Source organism: Felis catus, chromosome C1 (genome assembly GCF_018350175.1).
Source record: "Felis catus isolate Fca126 chromosome C1, F.catus_Fca126_mat1.0, whole genome shotgun sequence".
NCBI lineage: Eukaryota > Metazoa > Chordata > Mammalia > Carnivora > Felidae > Felis > Felis catus.
Genome location: NC_058375.1, coordinates 140,263,886 through 140,284,816, shown reverse-complemented (window position 1 = coordinate 140,284,816; position 20,931 = coordinate 140,263,886).

Below are 20,931 nucleotides of genomic sequence, written 5' to 3'. Positions count from 1 at the left end.
GGTCACGTGGCCAAGCTGCCGTTAACTTCTAGTGTATTGAGCCACTAAGTGTTTGATCTATTTCTTACCTTAACTTGGTCTAACCTGGCTAATAAAAGGAATTACTTCCCTTAGAGTCAGGTCTCTCTCAGCCAAAGGGTAATTTCCATAACCTAATAAGTAGATGTCCTGGCTGCCAAGTCATGAGGTAAAATTTTTGAGAGGAAAGGACACTGCTACTTACTACTGTCAGCCTTGACAGTCTGATTGTAAGAGATAGGAAGGAATGCTATGTGCATCCTCACAGCTAAGTAAGTCTCCTGGTAGATACTTCCCTGTGTCTAATTCATTGATTCCGCCCCCCTTATTATTTCTCTCATGGTTTCTATAACATTTACAGCTTCTGCTGAAGGAGAAATATCCAAAAAGTCAAGGCTACCATTCTGAGAGTTTTTGATAAATGATCAGAGTTATGTAACTACCATCACAGTCAAGATATAGGATATTTCCATCTATTTAGATCCCCTCCTCAAATATTCCCCATGAAAGTTTCCCCTTGTGGCCAGCCCCTCCCTGTACCCTCAGCCTCTTGTAGCCACTGATCTGTTTTCCCTAGAATGTCACATAAATGGAATCACAGAGTAGGTATATAGCCTTTCGGATGTGGTTCCTTTCATTAACACAGAGCATGTATACTTCACCCATGTTGTGTGTCGCAGTAATCTGGTCTGCATGGAATGAATTGCAATCCATTATATTGGTATATCACAGTTTGCTTGTCTGCCGGTTGAAGGGTTTTTGGATTGCTTTCAGTTTGGGGCTATTATGAATAAAACTACTCTAAACATTTATTTGTGCACAGGATTTTGTGTGAACAGAGTTTTCATTTCACTTGGGTAAATAACAAGCAGAGGTTGCTCAGTTGTATGGGAAGTGTGTGTGTGACGTTATAAGAAACTGTTGAACTGTTTTCCAAAGTACCTGTTAAATTTTGCACTCCCAGCAGAGTTCAAAAATTTTTTTAATTTATCATTCTAATAGTGCCAAAGATTCACTTTGCCTATTCTGGAATACCATACACATGGAATCGTTTGTCTGGCTTCTTTTGCTTAGACATTATTGTCTTCAAAATTCATCCATGTTACTACATGTACCAGTAGTTCATTCTTTACTGCTGAGAAGCATTCTGTTATATGATATACTTCTTTTGTTTATGCGTTAGCCTCTTGATGGATGTTAGGATTGTTTCCAGTTTGGGGCTATTATGAATAAAGCTGCTATGAATAGTCTTGTGCTTATCTTTTTATGGACATATGCTAACCTTCTCTTGGGCATATGTGTAGGAGTGAAATTTTTAGGTTACAGAGTAGGTGTGTGTTGAACTTTATTAGAAACCCCTACCCAAATTTTGTAGTCTCTTTTCTTCTTCTTTTTTTTTCTTAGAGAGACAGCAAGTGGGGGAAAGAGGCAGAGAGAGAGAGAGCGAGAGAGCGAGAGAGAGCTGGATGCTTAACCACTAAGCACCCCAAGAGCCCCTTGTATTCTTTTTTTCTTAAAGAGAATCTTTGAAATTATATAAGCTTCAAGTCCCATAAAGCTGAATCTGCCCTGCAAACAAGATTTCATTCAAGAGGCCAAAGTTACAGACACATCTCCTCCCAGTGAGTCCAGTCCGAATACTCATGGCGACTGCGGGAGTCCTCAAATGCCTTGTCCCTGGAGTGCAGTGTCTTGCCTTCTCACAAGCATGACAGGCCAGACCTGGGTGGGCAGCTTAGCACACGTGCCCTGTAATCAGCACATCTGTATGTCCTGAGAGAGCGGGCAGTTGCCAGGTAACTCCAAACTCGATCCTTCTTGGCTAACTCTCAGTTAATTGATACTGCAATTAATAGCCTTTGGGAGCACTGATGTATCCGGATCACTGCATCAGCTCTCCTACTTGTTGGGTGATATCAGAGGCCAGACAAGTCATTAAGATACCTGTGACCCATGTGCTCTCAACGGCCAGGAAAGCAGTGCTCTCCTGTTTGCCCTTCGCAGTGGAAGATGCACTAGGCGGTAGGGATGCGTGGAAAGGCCAACCTGTGTTCTGAGCCTGTCCCCACCACCTCTGGGTGGAGGAGACCGGTCAACAGCTTTGCCTCAGCTAGAGGCATCTTGCACTTACCAAGACGCTAGGCACTTCCCTGTCCCTGGCCATGGTCTAATCCACCACTCGGCTTAGTTTCCAGCTTTTCAGGGTCATTTTGCATTTGGTTCATTTCTCAAAATGATCCAGTGATGAAAGACATGAAGTTTGCCTGTGGTTATTGTACTTCCTCTGCACAAAGAGAACGCTCACTCCACAGTGCTCCCTAAAGAACACACCTCTCATGCTTGGGAATCTGATTGTGATGGTCTGATTAACCCACAACGGGCTCATACCGGTTGTAGTCAGTGCAAATTGACCTAGGTCCTAGTCTTTCAGCTAATCCTATCAAAGCTTATAGGCTGGAGGTGGGATGCGATTACAAATCCGAACATATTTACACAGATGTCCTTTTTAGCCCTGTGCACAACCAGGATTGCATTTGCATCTTGTAACAAAATCACAATTATCACAGGCCAACCTTATTAGAAACCTAAGACCAGGATATGGCAAGAAAGAAAGAAAATGGATGAAGATTAAGTGGGGGGAAGAAAAGCTCACAGGAAAGGACTTCCAGCTGCAATCAGCTGCGGACAGAAGGCTCGTGTTCAGCCCATGCGGTTATTTTCTGATTAGGCTGGGTTGTCTGTCTAATCAGATTTTCTGCTCCCCGGTTCTCCATCTTATTAGGCTCTTCCCACATGTGCAGCTTGGGGTTCCCTAGCAGCCAAGAGTAGCTGCCAGCAAAGCCTCTTTCTGTGGGACAGTATTTATTAGGCTTATTCTAACTCAGACCTCTCTAGTTCTGAATAAATAAGAGGACAGATTTCCTTTCTCGCACACGGGGGTCTTGTGAGAAGTCTGGGTTTCATACAAACCTAATAATGGAAATGGGTTCACGATTGATCAAAATGCTCCTCCAGGTAGAACCCGATCTAGTACGACTCCCTCAACATAAATAAATATGACTCAAGGCCCAACTATAGGCCAAGCGCCAGGCCAGGCAGTGGACATAGCATAACAGGGAGAATACGTACAGTCTGCACCTAGTATAGTCTGGGTCACAGGAGAAAATGATCTGCTTTCACTGAAAGGTATACAGGCAGAGGAGAGACAGCAAGTAGTCTCTTGTATTGCCCCTCCTCTGCCGAAGGCGAAATAACATTAGGAAACATATTTTTCCTAACAGCCAACATGGTGATCCTGGCTGCCGGGTACACAGAACAGAAGACCCTTGTGAAGTATTTATGTAAACAACTTTGGAAGACAAATCAAAATGACAAAAAGTCTTCATACAATCTTTCTATACTTTTAAACTTGACTCTTTGGGGCCACAGGAATGATAGGAGCCATTTGTAAAAATAGTATTTTAAAGAAAGTGTATTGAAGTCTACAACAACTACACAACTTAATCATACACAGAGCAATCTTATTTCAGATTCCAAGACAAGCAAAATGTGCCTGTTTAGCTGAGCAGGAAAATTCTACCCTATGGCCAAGAAGAATTGAGGGCCAAACTGAATGTGGGAAGCAAATTCACCTTCTCTTTAAACGCATCTAAATGGTTTCCAGCATGCCTGCAGCTATCTTACAAAGTCATAGAGTGCACAAGGACTTTGCGAAGACCACATCTATATTAAAGTGTTTAGAGACCCTTCTAAGAGGAATGGTCCTCTTAGAGGACCATTCCTCTTAGAGGAATATCCTCTACCTGTGATTAAATCCAACTATGATTAGGACAGAATTTCTCATGATTTGAAAAGAAAAAAAAAAAATCCTGTTTACTTGTGCGTTCTTGTTTCAGAATCTGCCTCAGGCATCAAAGTTTGCCTTAGGTCTAGAATTTAAGATTATGGAGTCTATGTCCCTTTGAAGTAGGATGGGAAAGGGACAGGTGGAGGCGGCCTGAAGGCAATCTGCCTTGGGAACCAACCCCCCTCCCCCCAGGAACAGCAAGTTCCTGCATAACAAACATGAATTCTGTAAGAGCAGGGGGTGGGGGACTGAAGTCAGGTTTCTGTTCCAGTATTTACACAGGCCTGGAGTTCAGAGCACTCTGCGAACTGGTACAAAGAAGGGTCCCCTTCCTGTTGCGTGGAAACTGAGGATGAGAGTGATGGGGACAGTGGGAGAGGGTCCTAGAGGCATCTTCAGTAACCAAATTCTGCCTGTCAACACTCCCACTCTTCTTGCCTGCCTGACACTCAAACAGACCTTGCGATACCTGCTTTCTTAATTCTCACTACCTACAACTGCTGTCTTGGTTCTGAACTTGTCGGCCACCTGCTCTGGGACTCCTCCGGGATTCTCCGATTCAGACAACACCCCCACTGCAGAGCTCTCCACCCTGTCTTAAGCTACTTCCTATGTCTCCAATCTACTGTAGTCTCTTGGGGTGATCGAACTTTTCTCCACATATATTTTCTACTAAAACCTGCCTTTCCCTTTATCCTCTATAACAGGGGGAAATCTCTCCAGTAGTACCACTTTCTCCATTTCTTCCATCCTGCACTCCATTACCAAGCCTTGAGCATGGGTCAGCAAATCCCTTATAGCCACCTCCAGATTATCATGCCATTGCCTTTGCTCCTCAATAGCCCCTTTTGGTGATCCCACCATCTAATTATGAGACTGTCTTGTCAGCCTCCCCTCTGTGTCCCCAAGTTTCCACCATGTTCAGTGATGTCAGTCTAGGAATCAAAAATGCTAAATTCAAGCTGCCTATCCGATACTTGAACTCTTATAGTAATATATGTATATTCAGCCCATACCTGAAGTATATAATCAGCCCATACCTGAACACCCTGCAATAAGAAACAGCAGGAACCATGCTTTCCATTTTTAAACAGCTCTAGCTGTGTGAAAATTCTTTAACAAACTGAGATCTATATTCCTATAATTAATGTTACTGATTCTAGTTCTGCCTTTTGAAGCTCTATAAAAAAGTTAAACTGCTTTTCCCATATGACAGCTCTTGGACCATTTGGCAACTTTTATCAAATTCCTGCTACTTCTCTACTCCAGGGCGTTAAAATTTTTTTAATATAACGCATTTTTTTTCTCCCGTATAGTTGCTCTCCCCCTGAACATTCTCCAGGTTATACATATGGCATAGAGGACTGTACACATTGGTTTCATTGTGATGTGGTTTGTGGAACTAGTCTTCTCCTCCAGAGAAATTCTTTCATGAACACAGCCTAAGAGCTCATTAAGTTGTCATTGCGATTGGTGGTGACAATGATGGCGGTGGCAGTGGAGGTTGTGGCAGTGGTAGTGCGGTAGTGGTAGTGGAGTTGTAGTGACAATGGTGGCGGTGGTAATGGTAGCGACAACTCCACTGATCATGTAATACTGTTGATCGATCACAGTCAACTAATTAAAGCTAGAAGCTCGTTTTGCTGCTACTAAGCCATATAGGTACCATCTTTCTCATGTGCTGTGAGCTTGGTGGACCAAGATCAAGATTACTGAGCTTTATCTTGGTAGATTTGAACCATCATTTCAACCTAATGAAGATGGTTTTAGACCCTGGTTTTGTCACTGTTTGCTTGCCATTCTTCCCAGCTCCAGTTCATCGGCAGATTAATGAGTATGTCTTCTATATCTTTATTCACGTTGCTGATTAAATATGAATCAAACAGTGCTCACGTTGGAGGCCTATGAAAAGACACTAAAGAGTGTCCTTCAGGGTAACATCTATCTATTAATCAGCATCCTTTGGATACAGTTGTTCAATTCATCAACTTTAATGTACCTCATTTTTCTTGTTTTATCCCCAAGGCTATCCTTGAAATTTGTCTGCTTCATTTATATCTCTTTTCTCATTTGTACCAGTTTAATAACTATGACCCCCACCCAGAAAAATATTAGTTTGATATGACTTCTTCAATAATATTTAGTAATCATCAGATTCCTTTTATATATCAGCTTTCCCCACCATCCTGTTAGAAGGTAATCCTAGAATTTTACTTAAAAACCTATGAACTTTCCACGGGTCTGAAGTGCAGAAAATCCCACATCTTCATTTGGAGAACCAGAATCACACTTGGCCCTCTCATCTTTTAACGTGTCTCCTCCACTCCACAATTCTTTCATTGGAGAAACAATCCACTCTTTCTTGGGACCTCAGGATTCACTGAGACCTCGTGAAGCAGATCTTACCCTGCCTCATTTTAGGACTATTTATATAGACATCCTATTCCCTCCACCCCCACCCCTACTGGACTGTGAACTCCTTGGCAACAAGGGGATGAGGCTTATTTTCTTGCTATCCCCTGCAGTGCTTTGTACTGTATATTTAAAGGTTTGAATTGAACTGAATTGCACAAAGGAAGAAAATTAGTTTGATCTATGCAGTCTCAAAATCATTTTTTGGTCAGATTGGATTCTTTTCATCTATCTTAATATCTAATTTGTGCATAGTTGAATCAGTCTTGCAGTTAATCTGATGTGGTCATTAAGACTACTGAAGACAGTAAATTCATTTTCCTGATCCGGTGATTTTTAATCATATAGTCACAGCCACTCACACAGAAAAGTAAAACAGCAGAATAAATAGCAAACTAATAGCAGGAATGATGAATGAAATTATCCCTAGGCACAAAGGCTATTACAGATAATCTATAGTTTCTGCCAAATCATTCATTCAGTTTTGATCCAACACCCTTCTGTTAAGTGATAATAATAGTCACCAATTACTAAGTGCTTCCTACAGGTGAAGCACTTAACTAAGAGAATAGCATGTTGGCTGGGAATGTGGGGTTTGGCTTGGCTTATGTCCTGGCTATCTCAATTACAACCCGTGCGACCCTAAGCCAATTACTTCAGCTATAAAACAAGTATAGTACATGTTACTTATGCCATTAGTATTTAAATGTGTTCTCTTATCTAATACAACAATCTTGCGAGCCACTATTATTTTTCAACTTTTATAAATTTGCAAAGTCCTAGATGATAGATGCTCTGGAATTCATAGAAATGGCCATGCTGGAATCAAATACAGTCTTTCCCTGAAGCATTTCACAACCAAGTAAAGAGGACTGAATTTTAAATAATTAATTATAATCAAAAGCAGAATAAAGTATTTGCCATACCAGTAGGAATGCAAAACTCCACGAGAGCACAGAGGATTACATGGATGGCTTTGTATAAAAGTTTGTAAAATTTTCTTTGAAACTGGAGGGAAGAAAATGATCTCCAAAATCACAGCCGAGGTTAAGGGCAATCCAGAGTGAGGGAGCCACATGAGCAAAGAATGGGCATGAAAGAGCGTGAGGCACTAGCCACAAAGTGTTTCTCGAACTTCCAGCTGTAAGAATCATTCTAGTGTGGCCCAACCACAATTATTTTTAAGTATGCAAGACATCAGATAGAAAATATTACAGCACATTGCACATAAAAACATGAAGATGCATTTTGTGAAAATTTTTTTCAGTGATATATGTGAGTATTGGATTACAATATAAAATATATTTCTTACGATGGGTTGTGCTCTCAAAAGTTGGAAAGGCACCCATCTAGAAAGGTTGGAAGCTAAGTGGTAGAGAGAGGCATGGCGTGGGCATGAGGCTGGTATTCTAGGAAAATAACAAGCAGCTGTGGAATGATGTACAGATGACCCTCGAGCAACACAGGTTTGGACTATTCAGGTCCACTTATAAGCAGATTTTTTCAGTAAATACAGTACTGTAAATGTATTTTCTCTTCCTTACGATTTTTCCTAATAACATTTTTTTCTCCAGCTTACTCTATTGTAAGAGCATCATATATAATACATACAACATACAAAATAGGTGCTAACTGACTGTGTATGTTATCAGTGAGGCTTCCCCTTAACGGTAGGTTATTAGTAGTTAAGTTTTAGAGGAGTCGAAAGTTACATATGGATTTTCCACTACATGGGGGGTTGGCGTCCCTAACTCTCATGTTGTTCAAGGGTCAACTGTGTTCACGTTTGAGGTGAGAGAGGTGAGAGATGAGAGAAGGAAGGCAAGTTGGAGAGGCCACAACAGTCTGTGTCAGCACATCCTAGCTTGCTGCTAAATAGCCTATTCTGGGCACCATTCGTAGGCGTGGGGAGGCAAAAAAGTCTTCTGATGAGCAAATGTGGTCATCTAAAGCATAGATAGAGATGGATTTACTGTAAAGCTAATAAAGCTGGAGCTTCAGAGACCCTTGTTTTCATGAGTTCCTTCCGAGCCTCCATTCTGGGTTTTGTGTTTGTAACTTTGTGTTCTTTTTCTTAAAGAGGGTCTTCAAATTGTGTAAGCTTCAGGATCCTCCACACCTGGATCTGTCCTAGCTTGTATATAAATTTGAACAAGTGTCTTTTTTCTAAAACAAGGCCTCATAAAGACTTTAAGATACTAATGTGCATTTGGAATCCCCCTGAGACAATTTTATACTTTTTCCTCTGTTCTCAAATTCCGAAATCTCTTTCATAACTCCCACTCTTCAAGCAGCACTCCCTTCACATTTCAAAGGCACGATGGAAGCCGTGAGATGCAACCTCTCTCATCTTCCCAGCAACAAACCTACCAAATCACTGTCCACAGAGTCACGGCAGCCTATGTTTGGGGGAAATGGTGAATTTAATTTTCTCTCACTGACTTTGTCTTTCTCTGGTGTTCCTATTTCCATGGGGAAAATTAAAACAAATTTATTAAAAGTAATCATCGTCTTTCAATGTAAGAGAGGCTTTGGTGAATTATACAGTTTGCAATAAATAGTCTTTCAAGGTGTTTTCCATTTTCTGTTGTCTTTCTTTCCTCCTTGGGAAGCATCTGGACATAGCGAAAGCTCCCATGCATTTACAGCAATAAGGGAGAAGCTTCTGGTCCACTCACTGTCCTTTGACCCTTCACCAATCCCTGCTGGGGTTGGCTCCTTCTAATAGGCTCCCAGCCATCCTGTGGTGACCACAGATGATGCCCTGGTCTCCTGACCCATCACAGGTTCCTCATCCCAAGCTCAGGCTTATTCTAAACCTCTGTTCCTCTCAGCACCTCCATCCATCCTTCCAGGGAGCTGGAAACAGCTGCTTTCTCACACCCCCGGGGAGGGGGTCTGTATTGGTGGGGAGGCTCTGTGAGGCAACTCTCCTGCTTGAAATCTCTTTCAAACTGATTTCAGTGCCACTCCTGTGCCTTGCTGGATGTGATGCCATGTCAAATAAAGGACTTATCTGAGAGGATTTCAGCCACCCCAGGCTAGCTCCCAGGAGAGTAAATGCCAGCTGTCCAGATTCTTTTCCTGAAAATCTGTCTGGAACTTTCCAACACACATACTCTCAGGTTAGACATCAAGAGAATTCTTTCTTTCTCCTCGCCTCGCCTCTCCTTTCCTCTCCTCTTCTTTCCTCTCTTCTCTAGTCTCTCCTCCCTTCATACCTCCCTATCTTCCAGGCGGGGATTCCCCTCACATCATTTCCTTCTCCTACTCTCTATACTTTTTTCAAAGCAGTATCTTCTACTGCTTCCTTGGGGTAATAAGCTTTGTGATTTAGCCTTATAGTAGAAGGTCAGCAAGGGAAGAAAAGCCCAGATGACAGAGAAGAAAAATAAATCAGGATATTGTTTTAATGTCTCATATACTACACTACAAATAGATCTGTTAATCACTATCTCTCTTTTCCCCTTACCACTGAGACCAGTCATATCAAAGGCCAGTCCTCCAAGTGTCCTGTGACAACAATCCTCAGAAGCCTCAAGGATTTCTCTGTTTAGGTTATTCCCCTTCACTCTGCCTTATCAGTCTCTTCCTCTGGGATTACTGTCCTCAGCATACAGATAGATTCCAAAATCACCCATCTTAAAATGACTCATTCTCAACTCCAAATACTCATCCAGCTATGCTACCATCTCTCCTGTCATTCACAGCAAACCTCTCAAAAGCATGCGTCTCCCACTGCATTTATATATCCTTGTATATCTTCAACAATTTAATTCACTACAATCTGGTTTCTTCCCCACCACTCTACTGAATATAAAAAATTATCAAAATCACCAAGACTTCCTCATAGCCGTAGCCAATGGACACTTGGATTTTCATGTTTGTCTTCTCAACGTATTTGATATAATCAATTATTCCTACCTTCTTAAAGCATGGTCACTCTCAGTTCTATGATAGCAGTTTTGTGGTTTTTTTAAAATTTTTCTCTTACCCACTGGCCTCTCCTTTTCAAGCTCTACTGCTAGGTCTGTCTCTTTTTCCTGGCATCTGATTGTTGGAGTTTCTGAGGGTCAGTTCTGGATGCTCTCCCTCTCACAACTCTTTCTCTATGTTCATGTCTCTCAAATTTATATTGCCAGCCTGGACTTCTGCTTTGAGTTCACTCCTGTATCCATCTCCCTACTTAACATCTCTTCTTAAATGTCTCACATATACCTCAAGCTTGACATTCTTGAAAAATAATGGTTGATTCTTCTCAGCACACTATACCCTCAACCCTAATTCCTTCCTGTCTTAGTAGAAGGCACCATGTTGCAAGCAGTTGCTTAGACTCCTAGGTTTCTACCTTTCCCACTCTTCCCACTGTCATCCAAGAGAAAGTGATTTCGACTTCCCAAATGTTCTTTCCACTCTACTGCCAGACCCTCAAGTCATCCACCATCATCTCTCAGCTGACATTATCTAGCAGCCTTTCAACTGATCTCCTTGCTTCAGTTCCTGCCCTCTCCCATCCATGTTCCAGAAAACAATAACAGATACTGGCATAAAGTATATTGTAGTTCTTCTACTTTTTGCTTTCCTAGTCTTCCTCAACAATTCAGCCCTTTGGATATAATTCAGCCATTAAAAAGGAAATCCTGTCATTTGTGACAATATGGATGGAACTTGAAGGCATTACATTAATTGAAATAAGTTAGAGAAAGACAAATATTGAATGATCTCACTTATATGTGGAATCTAAAAAACAAAACAACACCTCATAGAAAAAAAAATAGATTTTTGTTTATCAGAGGCAAAGGGTGAGGAGTGGAGGATTTGGATGAAAGTGGTCAAAAGGTACAAACTTCCAGTTACAAGATAAATAGATGTTGGTGAATGTATAATATGATGACTATAGTTAACACTGTTATATGATATATTTGAATGTTGTTAAGAGAGTAGGTCCTAAGAGTTCTCATTACAAAGAAAAAAAACTTTCTTCTTTCTTTTTCTTTCTTTCTTTCTCTTTCTTTCTTTCTTTCTTTTGTTCTTTCTCTCTCTCTCTCTCTCTCTCTCTCTCTCTCTCTCTCTCTCTTTCTGTCTTTCTTTCTTGTATCCACATGAGATAATGGATGTTAACTAAATTTATTGTGCTAATCATTTCACAACATATGTAAGTCAAGTCATTATGCTGTATACCTTAAACTTACACAGTACCATCTGTCAATTATATTTCAGTGAAGCTGGAAGAAAAAACCTTAATTTAGCCCCAAAGCCATTCATTCATGCTGAACAAAGGAGGCATCCATATAGTGGGGGATTAACCATAATGGCCCAGAACTAGGGATCAAAACCTAAGCAGGGCTAAGGAGGACAGCCACGTGGTATGATGATGGCATGGCACATACTTCCTCAGCCTGGAAGGGCGAGAAGTATATCCACACAGGAGAGGTGGAGATGGTAATACCCCAGCATGGCTGTTGGAGCCTGAGTGGAGTCAGGAGATCATCCATACTGGGAGGTAGGGGAGTGGGGATTGGTAGCAGAAATTGGAGGTTGATAGCAAGCAGGGACACTGATCAAACAAGTAAATATACTAAAGATAATGGAAGGCATGTTTCTCACTCTGGAAGAAAGGGCTATAAATACAGAGAGGCAGAAAAATAATTTGCCTTATAGTGTTGAACTGGAAATGGAAATAGCAGTGTGAATTCATAGTTTCCTATATATGTCAATAGATGTAAAAATAAACATAAATATAAATGTGTATAAACACACACATACATACATTATACCTCCCTAGCTGTATCCTTTGAGAAAGCCTGGCAGCTGTAACACCTGCATAGCACTATGCACATATCTTGATTTCTAAATACCATTCTCCACTAAAAGGAACCAGGATTCCTTAGTTAAATGGACAATCCCAAGGCAAGGGTAGGGGAAGTACAACAAGAGCCTGGAACATGTTTTATGTCAGAAACTAAGGAAGTGCTCAGAAATGATGCTCAAAAAAAAAGAGGTTGGGATGCTCAGTCAGTTAAGGGTCTGACTTCAGCTCAGATCATGATCTCACAGTTTGTAAGTTTGAGCCCCATATTGGGTTCTCTACTGTCAGCACAGGGCTGGCTTTAGATCTTCCGTCCCCCTCTCTCTGCCCCTCCATCTACCTCCTTCTCTCAAAAATAAATAAACATTAAAAAAATAGAAGCTAGCTTGAAGGGGCTCCCATCGGTCACATCTGAAACTATTAGCATCAAAATTAATAGTGATAGTAATAAATAATATCCATTGAATAAAATTAAAATCTATACTGACTAGTCTATACTGATATAAATCAATAAATGAATACATTCAATGTTTCATTGGGAATAGGAAAAACTGGAAAGTACCTCTCCACAAAATATTTATTAATTACAAGGGAGGAAGAAAGGTAACGTTATAGTGGAGAAGCCTGGGTGACATCACCTTAATCAGGGGATCAAAGTTAAAATCACCAGCAATGAATTGGTTGATCAAAACCATGTGCCACCTGGTAGGATGCAATGCATCACTTCTATGATATTCCTGCCAAAGATGCATAACCTGAATCCAACCATAAAGTAACATCAGAAAACCCCAAACTGAGAGCCTTTCTATAAAGCAACTAGCCAGCAATCTTCAAAAAATGTCAAGAGCGTAATTGTCAAGGCAAAATTGAGGAATTAAGCAGAATGTAGGAAACTAAAATGACATGACAACTCAAAGCAAAGCATGATTCTGGACTGGATCCTTTTGCCATAGAGGACATTACTACAATAACTGGCAAAACTTGAATAGGATCTGAGGTGAGTATCAATTTGATTTCCTAATTCTGGTGTCTGCATTGTGGTTAGTAGAACATCCTTGTTGTAAGGTGCTTGGTGTGAAGGGTCATGTGATAGGTTGCGTCTAAGATGGTCCCCGTGATACCCACTTCTTGATATTCATGATCTTGTATAATTCCCTCCCGCTGAGTGTAGTCTATACCCAGTGATTCACTTCTAATTATTAGGAAAAGACAAAAGTGGATAGCATAGCACTTATGAGGTTAGGTTATAATAAGACTATGTCTCCCATCTTGGCTCTTCTTTCTCCTTTTCTTGCTCACTCACTCTGAGACAGGTCAGCGGCTGTGTTGTGAGCTGCCCTATGGAGAGGGCTACATGACAAGGAGCTGAGGGAGACCTGTGAGGAAGCCTGTAAGGAACTGAATCCTTAGCAAGGAACTGCAGGCCTAAAGTCAATAACTTACGAGGAACCAAATCCTGCCAACAGCCACCTGAGTAAGCTTGGAAGGGCTGTTGCTATAGTCCAGCATTCAGGTAAGATTGCAGCCTCAGTCGACACTTGTTTGCAGCCCATGAGAGTATGACACAGAGAAGCCAGCTAAGCCATGCCCAGATTCTGATCCCCAGAAACTCTGAGATTGTAAAGGTTATTTTAAGCCACTAAATTGTAGTATAATTTGTTACACAGCAATAAATAACAAACACTGTGTATCCTGATTCAACCTATTCTCAAATGGCTCTGGAGGAAAAGCTGTACTTTAAGTGTGCATTGTTTTAAAAACAAAAGTGTACGCATGTGTTTGTGTTTGCGTGTGTACTGGACCATGTCTCTTCCCTGCTAAAAGCTCATTATGGGCTTTCGATCACCCTTGAACAGAATTCAAATTCCTTACCATACCCTACCTGTTCTGCCCCTGATCATTTCCCCAGGTCTCTTTATCCTTCTCACCACCCTTCTGAACTTCTACCACACTGTTTGTTTTTTAATTTCAGTTCTTTGAGCAAATCCTGACACAGCCTTTGAATTTACTTTTCCTTCTACCTGAGATGCTCATCCCCCTTCCCCCACGTGACTATGCCATTCACATCCTTTGACTCTCACCTTAAACATCCACTTCAGAAATCCCTTACTCTCATTTATCTTCTCTTCCTCAGTCCCTCTCTGGTTTCATTCATATGGTTATCAGATTTTGCAATTATTTTATTTGTGTACTTGTTTTTACCAGTCTCTACCTTTGATAAAGATAAGCCTTGGGGGAATCATACTTCTCCTCTACACCACTGCATCCCCAGTACCTAACACAGAGTTAGTATTATTTAATATTTGATGAATAAATGTATTAACATATGTTTCATGACTTGATTAGATTTTTCAAAAGCAAAATTTCATTTCCCTCCCTCCCAAAAAGAAATTTTAAAGCTACAGAGAGAGAGTTCAATTTGATTAACATAGGCAATCAAGCCTGATCATAATAGACTTTTTATATTCCAACAGCAAAATTGATTGTGTATACTGAACTGAAAAACCAGGTCATTGTATTCCTTTTCTGTATTACTTTCTCGTTATCTTGGTTTTCACATTTACTTATATCTAAAAGTTCCTTTTGTTTATTCTATTCTTTTAGTCCCTATTTTGCAGATATCCCATCTCAGAGTTTTATTTAATGTATAGTACAATTCCATATGCAGGTAAAAGTGTCATCACCCAAGAATCTCAAGGTAGCATCCACATGGACTTAGTGGGCCACAGAGCTGGCTCTGATGGTGGGGCTGGGAACCCTCTCTGACAGCTACAAGCCCCCCTCCTGCTTCAACAATTCAGTACCATGAGGGAAGAGAAAAAAGCAGAGAGAAAGAGCCTGAACTCTCCCAGCTTGTTTCTGCCAGAACATATCAGTTCCAGGTCACGTTTCTGCAGCACACATGTCATGGTGTGAGCACAAGCTGTCAATATGGAGAAGAGAGAAGCTTCTGTGACAGGTCCCACATCCACATTCCAGACCCATTACAGCAAGAAAGCTTGTTCCCCTTGAATGAGCTGCCGCTCCTTCAGCTGGCTCCCCCAGCTGTGGAAATGCATCCATTGCTGAAGAAATTCTCAGGGTCGAGGCCCATAAGAGGCCATGTCTCTGCTTGTCATATATATTTACAGGACAGACTTGCTATAGTCATAATTGGGGGTAGGGGTGAGGAGGGACAAACAGGCAGAAACACAGCATGTCTCCCCAGAAGGTGCTACCTGTCATTTCACATTCTCACCATGTAAGTGCATTCAATTCAAATCTAGAATCATAAAAATAAGTGAGCTTCAAAATTAACTTCCTTTTAGTAAAAACCTCATACTTCCAAAAGTAGCTTTCAAGAAGTGGGTAAACAAACATTGTAATGAAAGTTATAAACTCTAATTGCCCACTACCTTTGAATTCTAGTTTCCAGATATGAGGAGGTTGAAAAGGAGATAAGTAGTATGCCTGATAGAGAACTTAAAGTAATGGTCATACTTAATGGACTTGAGGAAGGAGTGGAGGACCTCAGTGAGACCCTCAACAAAGAAATTTAAAAAAAAAACATAAAAAAGAACAAATAAGAGATGAATAACTCAGTAAGTGACATTAAAAATACACTAAATGGAAAATAGTAGGCCAGAGGAAGCAGAACAGATCAGCAACTTGGAGGACGGAGTGATGGAAAGCAATCACGCTGAACAGGAGAGAAAAAAATGATAAAAAAGTGAAAATAGACTAAGGTAATTCACCAACACCATCAAGCATAATATTCGTATTATAGGGATCCCAGAAGCAGAAGAGAAAAGGGGGTGGAAAATTTGTTTGAAGAAATAGTAGCTAAAAATTTCCCTAATCTAAGGAAGGAAACAGAAATCCAGATCCAGGAGGCAAGAGAGCCTCTAGCAAAATCAACGCAAGGAGGTCCATATCAAGACACATAGTCATTAAGATGGCAAAAAATAGTGATAAAGAAAGAATTTGAAAGGTTGCAAGAGAAAAAAATACAGTTACATATAAAAGAAATCCCATAAGGCTATTAGCTGATTTTCAGCAGAAATTTTATAGGCCAGAAGGGAGTGGCATGATATACGCAAAGTGCTAAAAGGGAAAAACCTACAACCAAGAATATTCTAACCAGCAAGGCCATCATTCAGAATAGAAGGGGAGACAGAGTTTCCCAAACAAAAGTTAACTCACCACCATTCACAACCATTAGACCAGTGTTATCCAAAATGTTAGGATGTATCTATGAGTGGAAAACAAAAACCATAAGTAAGAGTAAGAAAAATAGGAAGCACCAATGCAAAAAACAGTATGTCTGTAAAGATCAGTTCAAGAGAAGCACAAAATAAAAGGATGTAAAATATGATAACAAATATCTGAAACATGGAGAGGAGAGCAGCAAAGAATGAGCTCAAAATTAAGCACCCATCACCTTAATATAGACTGCTTTATGCATAAGATGTTATATACAAACCTAATTTTTAACCACAGATCAGAAACCAGTAATAGATATGCAAAAAATTAAGAGAAAGCCAGAAAACTGTGAGAGAAAATAGCAAGAGAAGAAAGGGACAGAGAAGAACTATAAAAACAGCCATAAAACAACTAATAAAATGGCAGTAAGTTCATACCTGTCAATAATTACTTGGAATGTAAACATTACAATGAAAAGACATAAAGTCTTTTGGACTAAACACTCCAATGAAAAGATATAAGGTCTTTTGGATTAAATGGATTAAAAAGCAAGACCCATCCATAAGCTGGCTAAAAGAGATTCATTTCAGACTTAAAGACACATACAGATTGAAAGTGAAGGTATGGAAAAGTATTTATCTTGTAAATGGAACTGAAAACAAGTGGACATAGCAACACTTATATAAGATAAAATACACTTTAAAACAAAGACTGTAATGAGACAAAGAAGGGCACTACAATCATAAAGCAAACAGTCTAACAAAAAGATATAACAACTGTAAATATTTAGGCATCCAACATGGGAGTACCCAAATGCATAAAGCAGCTAATAACAAATATAAAGAAAGTAATCAATAGTAATACAATAATAGTAGTGGACTGTAACACCCACTGACATCAATGGATAGAGCATCCAAACAGATAATCAATAAGGAAAGAGTCACTTGACCAGATGGACCTAACAGACATATTCAGAATATTCTATCCTAAAAGAGCAGCATACACATTATTTCCAAGTGTACATGGAGCATTGTCTAGAATAGATCATATATTAGGCCACAAAATAAGTTTCAACAAATTCAAAAGATTGAAGTCATACTATGCATCTTTTCCAACCACAATGCTATGAAACTAGAAATCAACCACAAGAAAAAATCTGGAAATAACACAAATACATGCAGGTTAAATAACATTCTACTAAGCAATGAATGGGTTAACTAGGAAATCAAAGAGAAAATTAAAAAATACATGGAAACAAATGAAAGTGAAAACACAATGGTCCAAAATCTTTGGAATTCAGTAAAAGTGATTGTAAGAGGGAAGTTTAGGGCAATATCAATCAACCTCAAGAAGCAAGAAAAATCTCACATGAACAACCTAACCGTATAGCAAAAGTAGCTAGAAAAAGAACAAATAAGGCCCCAAGCCAGCAGAAGGAAGGAAATAATAAAGATTAGAGCAGAAATAAATGAAATAGAAATAAAAAAAACAATAGAACTGCTCAATAAAACCAGGGGCTGGTTCTTTGCAAAGATAAAGAAAACTGATAAACATTTAGCCAGACTCATCAAAAGAGAAAGAGATAGAGAGAAAATACTCAACCAAAATCATAAATGAAAGAGAGATAACAGCTAACACCACATAAATACAATGAATTATAAGGAAATATTATGAAAAATTAAATGCCAACAAATTGGACAATCTAGAAGAAATGGATAAATTCCAGAAACATAACCTCCCAAAACTTAATCAGGAAGAACTAGAAAATTTGAACAGACTTATTACCATCAATAAAATTGGACCAGTAATCAAAAAACTCCCAACAAACAAAAAGCCAGAACCAGATGGTTTCACAGGAGGAAGGAATTCTACCAAATATTTCAAGAATTAATACCTATTTCTCAAACTATTCCAAAAAATAGATGAGGAAGGAAAAATTACAAATACATTCTGTAAGGCCAGCATTACCCTGATACCAAAACCAGACATAGACATTACAAAAAAGAAAACTATAGGCCAATATCTCTGATGAACATAGATGCAAAAATCCTCAAGAAAATATTAGCAGAACAAATCCAACAATACATTAAAAAATCATTCAGCACAATCAAATGGAGTTTGTTTCTGGAATGCAATAGTAGCAAATCAATCTGGCTCAACAGTAGCAAATAAATCTCCTATTGATATATCACATCAACAGGAGAAAGGATAAAAAACATATGATCATTTCAATAGATGCAGGAAAAGTATTTGACACAGAAAACATCCATTCTTGATAAAAACCCTCAACAAAGTAGGTTGAGAGGGAACATACCTCAACATCATAAAGGCCATAAAAGAAAAACTCACAGCTAACATCACAATCAGGAATAAGACAAGATTGTCTACTCTCACAACTTTTATTGAACATAGTACTGGAAGTCTTAGCCATAGCAATCAGACAAGAAAGAAAGAAAGAAAGAAAGAAAGAAAGAAAGAAAGAAAGAAAGAAAGAAAGGGTATCCAAATTGGTAAGGAAGTAGTAAACTTTTCTCTTTTTTTTAAATGTTTACCTCTGAGAGAGAGACAGAGTGCAAGTGGGGGAGGGGTAGAGAGAAAGGGAGACACAGAATTTGAAGCAGGCTCCAGGCTCTGAGCTGTCAGCAGAGAGCCCAACATGGGGCTTGAACCCACAAACTGTAAGATCATGACCTGAGCCAAAGTTGGATGCTTAACTGACTAAGCCACCGAGGCACCCAATATACAGAAAACCCTAAGGACTCCATCAAAAACTGCTAAAACTGATAACTTTTGAAACTTACTGAATTCAGTAAGTCACAGGATACATAATCAATATACAGAAACTCATTGTATTTCTATACACTAATAATAAAAGAACAGAAAGAGAAACTAAGAAAACAATCCCATTTACAAGTACATCAAAAAGAATAAAATGCCTAAGAATAAATTTAACCAAGGAGGTGAAAGACCTGTACTCTGAGAGCTATAAAACTTTGATGAAAGAAATTGAAGATGACACAAACAAGTAGAAAGAAATTCCGTGAGCATGAATGGAAGAACAAATATTTTTTAAATGTCCATATTACCCAAAGCAATCTATAGATTTAACACAATCCCTACCAAAATACCAAAAGCATTTTACATAGAACTGGAATGAAAAATCCTAAAGTTTGTATGGAAGCACAGAAGACCTGAATAGCCAAAGCAATCTTGACAAAGAAGATTGAAAGTGTAAGGTATCACAATTCCAGATTTCAAAATATACTACAAAGCTTTAGTAATCAAAACAGTATGGTACTGGCACAAAAATAGACAGAATGATCAATGGAAAAGAACAGAGAGTCCAGAAATAAATCCATGCTTATATGGTCAATTAATCTTTGACAAAGCATGCAAGAATATGCAATGGGAAAAAGACAGTGTCTTCAACAGATGGTGTTGGGAAAATTGGACAGCTTCATGCAAAAGAATAAAACTGGGCCACTTTTGTATACCATACACAAAAATAAACTCAAGATGGATTACAAACCTAAATATGAGATCTGAAACCATAAAACTCCTATAAGAGAGCAGAGGCAATAATCTCTCTGACATTAGCTGTAGCAAAATTTTTCTAGATACGTCTTCTGAGGCAAGGGAAACAAGATCAAAACTAAATTATTGGTACTACATCAAAATAAAAAGCTTTTGCAGAGCAAAAGAGTCAATCAGCAACTCTAAACGACAACCTACTGGTGATATATTTGCAAATGGCATATCCAATAAAATGTTAGTGTGCAAAATATACAGAGAATTTACATAAGTCACCATCAAAATCACACAATTAATCCAATTAAAAAATGGGCAGAAGACGTAAGTAGACATTTTCCACAGAGGACTTACAGATGACCAGCAGACACATGAAAAGATGCTCTACATCACTAACCATCAGGAAAATGCACATCAAAACCACAATAAGATCTACCTCACAGTTGCTAGAATGGCTAAAATAAAAAACACAAGAAACAATTGTGTGAGGATATGGAGAAACGGGAATCCTTGTGCACTGTTGGTGGGTGCAGTCACTGTGGAAAACAATATGAAGGTTCCTCAAAAAACTAAAAATAGGGGCATTTGCGTGGCTCAGTTAGGCATCTAACTCTTGGTTTTGGCCAGGTCATGATCTCGCGGTTTCATGAGTTTGAGCCCCGCATCAGTCTGTGTCCTGGCAACATGGAGCCAGCTTGGGATTCTCTCTCTCTCCCTTTCTCTCTACCCACCTCCCACTTGCACTGTCTCTGTCTCTCTCAAAATAAATTTTAAAAACTTAAAAAAAATAAAAAATAGGATTACCATATGATCCAGTAATTCCATTACTGGATATTTACCCAAAGAAAATGAAAACACTAGTTTTAAAAGATACATGTACCCTTATGTTTATTGCAGTATTATTTACAATAGCCAAATTATGGAAGCAGCTCAAGTGTCCATTGATAGATGAATGGACAAAGAAGATGTGGTATATATATATATATATATATATATATATATATATATATATATAATGGAATATTATTCATTTACAAAAAAGAATGAAATCTTGCCATTTGCAACAACATGCATGGAACTAGAGAGTATAATGCTAAGTGAAATAAGAGAAATACCATGATTTCACTCATAATTG